Genomic DNA, 10,022 nt, shown 5'->3' with positions numbered 1-10,022 from the left:
AGAGGGTGAAGAGGGTGAGGAGAGGCCGAGAGCGGGTGAAGAGGGGGAGGAGAGGCCGAGAGTGGAGCGGGTGAAGAGAGTGAGGAGAGGCTGAGAGCGGAGCGGGTGAAGAGGGCGAGGAGAGGCCGAGAGCGGGTGAAGAGGCGGAGGAGAGGCCGAGAGTGGAGCGGGTGAAGAGAGTGAGGAGAGGCTGAGAGCGGAGCGGCTGAAGAGGGCGAGGAGAGGCCGAGAGAGGAGCGGGTGAAGAGGGTGAGGAGAGGCCGAGAGAGGAGCGGGTGAGGAGAGGCCGAGAGCGGGTGAAGAGGGTGAGGAGAGGCCGAGAGCGGAGTGGGTGAAGAGGGTGAGGAGAGACCGAGAGAGGAGAGGGTGAAGAGAGGCTGAGAGCGTAGCGGGTGAAGAGGGTGAGCGGAGGCTGAGAGCAGGTAAAGAGGGTGAGGAGAGGCCGAGAGCGTGTGAAGAGGGTGAGGAGAGGACGAGAGCGGAGCGGGTGAAGAGGGTGAGGAGAGGCCGAGGGCTGAGCGAGTGAAGAGGATGAGGAGAGGCCGAGAGCGGGTGAAGAGGGTGAGGAGAGGCCGAGAGCGGAGCGGGTGAAGAGGGTGAGGAGAGGCCGAGAGCGGAGTGGGTGAAAAGGGTGAGGAGAGCCCGAGAGTGGTGCGGCTGAAGAGGGCGAGGAGAGGCCGAGAGCGGAGCGGGTGAAGAGGGTGAGGAGAGGCCGAGAGCGGAGTGGGTGAAAAGGGTGAGGAGAGCCCGAGAGTGGTGCGGCTGAAGAGGGCGAGGAGAGGCCGAGAGCGGAGCGGGTGAAGAGGGCGAGGAGAGGCCGAGAGCGGAGCGGGTGAAGTGAGTGAGGAGAGGCCGAGGGTGGGTGAAGAGGGTGAGGAGAGGCCGAGAGCGGAGCGGGTGAAGCGAGTGAGGGGAGGCTGAGAGCGGAGCAGGTGAAGAGGGCGTGGAGAGGCCGAGAGCGGAGCGGCTGAAGAAGGTGAGGAGAGGCCGAGAGTGGAGCGGGTGAAGAGGGTGAGGAGAGGCCGAGTGCGGAGCGGCTGAAGAAGGTGAGGAGAGGCCGAGAGTGGAGCGGGTGAAGAGGGTGAGGAGAGGCCGAGTGCGGAGCGGCTGAAGAAGGTGAGGAGAGGCCGAGAGCGGAGCGGGTGAGGAGAGGCCGAGAGCAGGTGAAGAGTGTGAGGAGAGGCCGAGAGCGTGTGAAGAGGGTGAGGAGAGGCCGAGAGCGGAGCGGGTGAAGAGGATGAGGAGAGGCCGAGAGCGGAGCGGGTGAAGAGGGTGAGGAGAGGCCGAGAGCGGAGCGGGTGAAGAGGGTGAGGAGAGGCCGAGAGCGGAGCGGGTGAAGCGAGTGAGGGGAGGCTGAGAGCGGAGCAGGTGAAGAGGGCGTGGAGAGGCCGAGAGCGGAGCGGCTGAAGAAGGTGAGGAGAGGCCGAGAGTGGAGCGGGTGAAGAGGGTGAGGAGAGGCCGAGTGCGGAGCGGCTGAAGAAGGTGAGGAGAGGCCGAGAGTGGAGCGGGTGAAGAGGGTGAGGAGAGGCCGAGTGCGGAGCGGCTGAAGAAGGTGAGGAGAGGCCGAGAGCGGAGCGGGTGAGGAGAGGCCGAGAGCAGGTGAAGAGTGTGAGGAGAGGCCGAAAGCGTGTGAAGAGGGTGAGGAGAGGCCGAGAGCGGAGCGGGTGAAGAGGATGAGGAGAGGCCGAGAGCGGAGCGGGTGAAGAGGGTGAGGAGAGGCCGAGAGCGGAGCGGGTGAAAAGGGTGAGGAGAGGCCGAGGGCGGAGCGGGTGAAGAGGATGAGGAGAGGCCGAGAGCGGAGCGGGTGAAGAGGGTGAGGAGAGGCCGAGAGCGGAGCGTGTGAAGAGGGTGAGGAGAGGCCGAGAGCGGAGCGGGTGAAGAGAGTGAGGAGAGGCCAAGAGTGGAGTGGGTGAAGAGAGTGAGGAGAGGCCGGGAGCGGAGCGGGTGAAGAGGGTGAGGAGAGGCCGAGAGCGGAGCGGGTGATGAGGGTGAGGAGAGGCCGAGAGCCGAGTGGGTGAAGAGAGCGAGGAGAGGCCGAGAGTGGAGCGGGGGGTGAGGAGAGGCCGAGAGCCGAGTGGGTGAAGAGAGCGAAGAGAGGCCGAGAGCGGAGCGGGTGAAGAGAGGCCGAGAGTGGAGTGGGTCAAGAGGGTGAGGAGAGGCCGAGAGCGGAGCGGGTGAAGAGGGTGAGGAGAGGCCGAGAGCGGGTGAAGACGGGGAGGAGAGGCCAAGAGTGGAGCGGCTGAAGAGGGTGAGGAGAGGCTGAGAGCGGAGCGGGTGAAGAGGGCGAGGAGAGGCCGAGAGAGGAGCGGGTGAAGAGGGTGAAGAGGGTGAGGAGAGGCCGAGAGCGGGTGAAGAGGGGGAGGAGAGGCCGAGAGTGGAGCGGGTGAAGAGAGTGAGGAGAGGCTGAGAGCGGAGCGGGTGAAGAGGGCGAGGAGAGGCCGAGAGCGGGTGAAGAGGCGGAGGAGAGGCCGAGAGTGGAGCGGGTGAAGAGAGTGAGGAGAGGCTGAGAGCGGAGCGGCTGAAGAGGGCGAGGAGAGGCCGAGAGAGGAGCGGGTGAAGAGGGTGAGGAGAGGCCGAGAGAGGAGCGGGTGAGGAGAGGCCGAGAGCGGGTGAAGAGGGTGAGGAGAGGCCGAGAGCGGAGTGGGTGAAGAGGGTGAGGAGAGACCGAGAGAGGAGAGGGTGAAGAGAGGCTGAGAGCGTAGCGGGTGAAGAGGGTGAGCGGAGGCTGAGAGCAGGTAAAGAGGGTGAGGAGAGGCCGAGAGCGTGTGAAGAGGGTGAGGAGAGGACGAGAGCGGAGCGGGTGAAGAGGGTGAGGAGAGGCCGAGGGCTGAGCGAGTGAAGAGGATGAGGAGAGGCCGAGAGCGGGTGAAGAGGGTGAGGAGAGGCCGAGAGCGGAGCGGGTGAAGAGGGTGAGGAGAGGCCGAGAGCGGAGTGGGTGAAAAGGGTGAGGAGAGCCCGAGAGTGGTGCGGCTGAAGAGGGCGAGGAGAGGCCGAGAGCGGAGCGGGTGAAGAGGGTGAGGAGAGGCCGAGAGCGGAGTGGGTGAAAAGGGTGAGGAGAGCCCGAGAGTGGTGCGGCTGAAGAGGGCGAGGAGAGGCCGAGAGCGGAGCGGGTGAAGAGGGCGAGGAGAGGCCGAGAGCGGAGCGGGTGAAGTGAGTGAGGAGAGGCCGAGGGTGGGTGAAGAGGGTGAGGAGAGGCCGAGAGCGGAGCGGGTGAAGCGAGTGAGGGGAGGCTGAGAGCGGAGCAGGTGAAGAGGGCGTGGAGAGGCCGAGCGCGGAGCGGCTGAAGAAGGTGAGGAGAGGCCGAGAGTGGAGCGGGTGAAGAGGGTGAGGAGAGGCCGAGTGCGGAGCGGCTGAAGAAGGTGAGGAGAGGCCGAGAGTGGAGCGGGTGAAGAGGGTGAGGAGAGGCCGAGTGCGGAGCGGCTGAAGAAGGTGAGGAGAGGCCGAGAGCGGAGCGGGTGAGGAGAGGCCGAGAGCAGGTGAAGAGTGTGAGGAGAGGCCGAGAGCGTGTGAAGAGGGTGAGGAGAGGCCGAGAGCGGAGCGGGTGAAGAGGATGAGGAGAGGCCGAGAGCGGAGCGGGTGAAGAGGGTGAGGAGAGGCCGAGAGCGGAGTGGGTGAAGAGGGTGAGGAGAGGCCGAGAGCGGAGCGGGTGAAGCGAGTGAGGGGAGGCTGAGAGCGGAGCAGGTGAAGAGGGCGTGGAGAGGCCGAGAGCGGAGCGGCTGAAGAAGGTGAGGAGAGGCCGAGAGTGGAGCGGGTGAAGAGGGTGAGGAGAGGCCGAGTGCGGAGCGGCTGAAGAAGGTGAGGAGAGGCCGAGAGTGGAGCGGGTGAAGAGGGTGAGGAGAGGCCGAGTGCGGAGCGGCTGAAGAAGGTGAGGAGAGGCCGAGAGCGGAGCGGGTGAGGAGAGGCCGAGAGCAGGTGAAGAGTGTGAGGAGAGGCCGAGAGCGTGTGAAGAGGGTGAGGAGAGGCCGAGAGCGGAGCGGGTGAAGAGGATGAGGAGAGGCCGAGAGCGGAGCGGGTGAAGAGGGTGAGGAGAGGCCGAGAGCGGAGCGGGTGAAAAGGGTGAGGAGAGGCCGAGGGCGGAGCGGGTGAAGAGGATGAGGAGAGGCCGAGAGCGGAGCGGGTGAAGAGGGTGAGGAGAGGCCGAGAGCGGAGCGTGTGAAGAGGGTGAGGAGAGGCCGAGAGCGGAGCGGGTGAAGAGAGTGAGGAGAGGCCAAGAGTGGAGTGGGTGAAGAGAGTGAGGAGAGGCCGGGAGCGGAGCGGGTGAAGAGGGTGAGGAGAGGCCGAGAGCGGAGCGGGTGATGAGGGTGAGGAGAGGCCGAGAGCCGAGTGGGTGAAGAGAGCGAGGAGAGGCCGAGAGTGGAGCGGGGGGTGAGGAGAGGCCGAGAGCCGAGTGGGTGAAGAGAGCGAAGAGAGGCCGAGAGCGGAGCGGGTGAAGAGAGTGAGGAGAGGCCGAGAGTGGAGTGGGTCAAGAGGGTGAGGAGAGGCCGAGAGCGGAGCGGGTGAAGAGGGTGAGGAGAGGCCGAGAGCGGGTGAAGACGGGGAGGAGAGGCCAAGAGTGGAGCGGCTGAAGAGGGTGAGGAGAGGCTGAGAGCGGAGCGGGTGAAGAGGGCGAGGAGAGGCCGAGAGAGGAGCGGGTGAAGAGGGTGAGGAGAGGCCGAGAGCGGGTGAAGAGGGGGAGGAGAGGCCGAGAGTGGAGCGGGTGAAGAGAGTGAGGAGAGGCTGAGAGCGGAGCGGGTGAAGAGGGCGAGGAGAGGCCGAGAGCGGGTGAAGAGGCGGAGGAGAGGCCGAGAGTGGAGCGGGTGAAGAGAGTGAGGAGAGGCTGAGAGCGGAGCGGCTGAAGAGGGCGAGGTGAGGCCGAGAGAGGAGCGGGTGAAGAGGGTGAGGAGAGGCCGAGAGCGGGTGAAGACGGGGAGGAGAGGCCGAGAGTGGAGCGGGTGAAGAGAGTGAGGAGAGGCTGAGAGCGGAGCGGGTGAAGAGTGCGAGGAGAGGCCGAGAGCGGGTGAAGAGGGGGAGGAGAGGCCGAGAGTGGAGCGGGTGAAGAGAGTGAGGAGAGGCTGAGAGCGGAGCGGGTGAAGAGGGCGAGGAGAGGCCGAGAGAGGAGCGGGTGAAGAGGGTGAGGAGAGGCCGAGAGCGGGTGAAGAGGGTGAGGAGAGGCCGACAGCGGAGTGAGTGAAGAGAGGCCGAGAGCGGAGCGGGTGAAGAGCATGAGGAGAGGCCGAGAGTTGAGCGGGTGAAGAGGGTGAGGAGAGGCCGAGAGCGGAGCGGGTGAAGAGGGTGAGGAGAGGCCGAGAGCGGAGTGGGTGAAAAGGGTGAGGAGAGGCCGAGAGCAGAGCGGGTGAAGAGAGTGAGGAGAGGCCGAGAGCGGAGCGGCTGAAGAGGGTGAGGAGAGCCCGATAGTGGTGCGGCTGAAGAGGGCGAGGAGAGACCGAGAGCGGAGCGGGTGAAGAGGGTGAGGAGAGGCCGAGAGCGGAGCGGCTGAAGAGGGTGAGGAGAGGCCGAGAGCGGAGCGGGTGAAGTGAGTGAGGAAAGGCCGAGGGTGGGTGAAGAGGGTGAGGAGAGGCCGAGAGTGTGTGAAGAGGGTGACGAAAGGCCGAGAGCGGAGCGGGTGAAGAGAGTGAGGAGAGGCTGAGAGCGGAGCGGGTGAAGAGGGCGAGGAGAGGCCGAGAGAGGAGCGGGTGAAGAGGGTGAGGAGAGGCCGAGAGAGGAGCGGGTGAGGAGAGGCCGAGAGCGGGTGAAGAGGGTGAGGAGAGGCCGAGAGCGGAGTGGGTGAAGAGGGTGAGGAGAGGCCGAGAGAGGAGAGGGTGAAGAGAGGCTGAGAGCGTAGCGGGTGAAGAGGGTGAGCGGAGGCTGAGAGCAGGTAAAGAGGGTGAGGAGAGGCTGAGAGCGTGTGAAGAGGGTGAGGAGAGGACGAGAGCGGAGCGGGTCAAGAGGGTGAGGAGAGGCCGAGGGCTGAGCGAGTGAAGAGGATGAGGAGAGGCCGAGAGCGGGTGAAGAGGGTGAGGAGAGGCCGAGAGCGGAGCGGGTGAAGAGGGTGAGGAGAGGCCGAGAGCGGAGTGGGTGAAAAGGGTGAGGAGAGCCCGAGAGTGGTGCGGCTGAAGAGGGCGAGGAGAGGCCGAGAGCGGAGCGGGTGAAGAGGGTGAGGAGAGGCCGAGAGCGGAGTGGGTGAAAAGGGTGAGGAGAGCCCGAGAGTGGTGCGGCTGAAGAGGGCGAGGAGAGGCCGAGAGCGGAGCGGGTGAAGAGGGCGAGGAGAGGCCGAGAGCGGAGCGGGTGAAGTGAGTGAGGAGAGGCCGAGGGTGGGTGAAGAGGGTGAGGAGAGGCCGAGAGCGGAGCGGGTGAAGCGAGTGAGGGGAGGCTGAGAGCGGAGCAGGTGAAGAGGGCGTGGAGAGGCCGAGAGCGGAGCGGCTGAAGAAGGTGAGGAGAGGCCGAGAGTGGAGCGGGTGAAGAGGGTGAGGAGAGGCCGAGTGCGGAGCGGCTGAAGAAGGTGAGGAGAGGCCGAGAGTGGAGCGGGTGAAGAGGGTGAGGAGAGGCCGAGTGCGGAGCGGCTGAAGAAGGTGAGGAGAGGCCGAGAGCGGAGCGGGTGAGGAGAGGCCGAGAGCAGGTGAAGAGTGTGAGGAGAGGCCGAGAGCGTGTGAAGAGGGTGAGGAGAGGCCGAGAGCGGAGCGGGTGAAGAGGATGAGGAGAGGCCGAGAGCGGAGCGGGTGAAGAGGGTGAGGAGAGGCCGAGAGCGGAGCGTGTGAAGAGGGTGAGGAGAGGCCGAGAGCGGAGCGGGTGAAGAGAGTGAGGAGAGGCCAAGAGTGGAGTGGGTGAAGAGAGTGAGGAGAGGCCGGGAGCGGAGCGGGTGAAGAGGGTGAGGAGAGGCCGAGAGCGGAGCGGGTGATGAGGGTGAGGAGAGGCCGAGAGCCGAGTGGGTGAAGAGAGCGAGGAGAGGCCGAGAGTGGAGCGGGGGGTGAGGAGAGGCCGAGAGCCGAGTGGGTGAAGAGAGCGAAGAGAGGCCGAGAGCGGAGCGGGTGAAGAGAGTGAGGAGAGGCCGAGAGTGGAGTGGGTCAAGAGGGTGAGGAGAGGCCGAGAGCGGAGCGGGTGAAGAGGGTGAGGAGAGGCCGAGAGCGGGTGAAGACGGGGAGGAGAGGCCAAGAGTGGAGCGGCTGAAGAGGGTGAGGAGAGGCTGAGAGCGGAGCGGGTGAAGAGGGCGAGGAGAGGCCGAGAGAGGAGCGGGTGAAGAGGGTGAAGAGGGTGAGGAGAGGCCGAGAGCGGGTGAAGAGGGGGAGGAGAGGCCGAGAGTGGAGCGGGTGAAGAGAGTGAGGAGAGGCTGAGAGCGGAGCGGGTGAAGAGGGCGAGAGCGGGTGAAGAGGCGGAGGAGAGGCCGAGAGTGGAGCGGGTGAAGAGAGTGAGGAGAGGCTGAGAGCGGAGCGGCTGAAGAGGGCGAGGTGAGGCCGAGAGAGGAGCGGGTGAAGAGGGTGAGGAGAGGCCGAGAGCGGGTGAAGACTGGGAGGAGAGGCCGAGAGTGGAGCGGGTGAAGAGAGTGAGGAGAGGCTGAGAGCGGAGCAGGTGAAGAGGGCGAGGAGAGGCCGAGAGCGGGTGAAGAGGGGGAGGAGAGGCCGAGAGTGGAGCGGGTGAAGAGAGTGAGGAGAGGCTGAGAGCGGAGCGGGTGAAGAGGGCGAGGAGAGGCCGAGAGAGGAGCGGGTGAAGAGGGTGAGGAGAGGCCGAGAGCGGGTGAAGAGGGGGAGGAGAGGCCGAGAGTGGAGCGGGTGAAGAGAGTGAGGAGAGGCTGAGAGCGGAGCGGATGAAGAGGGAGAGGCCGAGAGTGGAGCGGGTGAAGAGGGCGAGGAGAGGCCGAGAGTGGAGTGGGTGAAGAGGGTGAGGAGAGGCCGAGAGCGGATTGGGTGAAGAGGGTGAGGAGAGGCCGAGAGAGGAGCGGGTGAAGAGGGTGAAGAGAGGCTGAGAGCGTAGCGGGTGAAGAGGGTGAGCGGAGGCTGAGAGCAGGTAAAGAGGGTGAGGAGAGGCCGAGAGCGTGTGAAGAGGGTGAGGAGAGGACGAGAGCGGAGCGGGTGAAGAGGATGAGGAGAGGCCGAGAGCGGAGCGGGTGAAGAGGATGAGGAGAGGCCGAGAGCGGGTGAAGAGGGTGAGGAGAGGCCGAGAGCGGAGCGGGTGAAGAGGGTGAGGAGAGGCCGAGAGCGGAGTGGGTGAAAAGGGTGAGGAGAGCCCGAGAGTGGTGCGGCTGAAGAGGGCGAGGAGAGGCCGAGAGCGGAGCGGGTGAAGAGGGTGAGGAGAGGCCGAGAGCGGAGTGGGTGAAAAGGGTGAGGAGAGCCCGAGAGTGGTGCGGCTGAAGAGGGCGAGGAGAGGCCGAGAGCGGAGCGGGTGAAGAGGGCGAGGAGAGGCCGAGAGCGGAGCGGCTGAAGAGGGTGAGGAGAGGCCGAGAGCGGAGCGGGTGAAGTGAGTGAGGAGAGGCCGAGGGTGGGTGAAGAGAGTGAGGAGAGGCCGAGAGCGAAGCGGCTGAAGAGCGTGAGGAGAGCCCGAGAGTGGTGCGGCTGAAGAGGGCGAGGAGAGGCCGAGAGCGGAGCGGGTGAAGAGGGTGAGGAGAGGCCGAGAGCGGAGCGGCTGAAGAGGGTGAGGAGAGGCCGAGAGCGGAGCGGGTGAAGTGAGTGAGGAAAGGCCGAGGGTGGGTGAAGAGGGTGAGGAGAGGCCGAGAGTGTGTGAAGAGGGTGACGAAAGGCCGAGAGCGGAGCGGGTGAAGAGAGTGAGGAGAGGCTGAGAGCGGAGCGGGTGAAGAGGGCGAGGAGAGGCCGAGAGAGGAGCGGGTGAAGAGGGTGAGGAGAGGCCGAGAGAGGAGCGGGTGAAGAGGGTGAGGAGAGGCCGAGAGCGGGTGAAGAGGGTGAGGAGAGGCCGAGAGCGGAGTGGGTGAAGAGGGTGAGGAGAGGCCGAGAGAGGAGAGGGTGAAGAGAGGCTGAGAGCGTAGCGGGTGAAGAGGGTGAGCGGAGGCTGAGAGCAGGTAAAGAGGGTGAGGAGAGGCCGAGAGCATGTGAAGAGGGTGAGGAGAGGACGAGAGCGGAGCGGGTGAAGAGGGTGAGGAGAGGCCGAGGGCGGAGCGAGTGAAGAGGATGAGGAGAGGCCGAGAGCGGGTGAAGAGGGTGAGGAGAGGCCGAGAGCAGAGCGGGTGAAGAGGGTGAGGCGAGGCCGAGAGCGGAGTGGGTGAAAAGGGTGAGGAGAGCCCGAGAGTGGTGCGGCTGAAGAGGGCGAGGAGAGGCCGAGAGCGGAGCGGGTGAAGAGGGTGAGGAGAGGCCGAGAGCGGAGTGGGTGAAAAGGGTGAGGAGAGCCCGAGAGTGGTGCGGCTGAAGAGGGCGAGGAGAGGCCGAGAGCGGAGCGGGTGAAGAGGGCGAGGAGAGGCCGAGAGCGGAGCGGGTGAAGTGAGTGAGGAGAGGCCGAGGGTGGGTGAAGAGGGTGAGGAGAGGCCGAGAGCGGAGCGGGTGAAGCGAGTGAGGGGAGGCTGAGAGCGGAGCAGGTGAAGAGGGCGTGGAGAGGCCGAGAGCGGAGCGGCTGAAGAAGGTGAGGAGAGGCCGAGAGTGGAGCGGGTGAAGAGGGTGAGGAGAGGCCGAGTGCGGAGCGGCTGAAGAAGGTGAGGAGAGGCCGAGAGCGGAGCGGGTGAGGAGAGGCCGAGAGCAGGTGAAGAGTGTGAGGAGAGGCCGAGAGCGTGTGAAGAGGGTGAGGAGAGGCCGAGAGCGGAGCGGGTGAAGAGAATGAGGAGAGGCCGAGAGCGAAGAGGGTGAGGAGAGGCCGAGAGCGGAGCGGGTGAAAAGGGTGAGGAGAGGCCGAGGGCGGAGCGGGTGAAGAGGATGAGGAGAGGCCGAGAGCGGAGCGGGTGAAGAGGGTGAGGAGAGGCCGAGAGCGGAGCGTGTGAAGAGGGTGAGGAGAGGCCGAGAGCGGAGCGGGTGAAGAGAGTGAGGAGAGGCCAAGAGTGGAGTGGGTGAAGAGAGTGAGGAGAGGCCGGGAGCGGAGCGGGTGAAGAGGGTGAGGAGAGGCCGAGAGCGGAG

This window comes from Somniosus microcephalus, chromosome 4 (genome assembly GCF_052327205.1).
Source record: "Somniosus microcephalus isolate GS21.2 chromosome 4, FLI_Smic_1.0, whole genome shotgun sequence".
In the NCBI taxonomy this organism is placed as follows: Eukaryota; Metazoa; Chordata; class Chondrichthyes; order Squaliformes; family Somniosidae; genus Somniosus; species Somniosus microcephalus.
Note: the sequence above shows the minus strand (reverse complement) of the source record.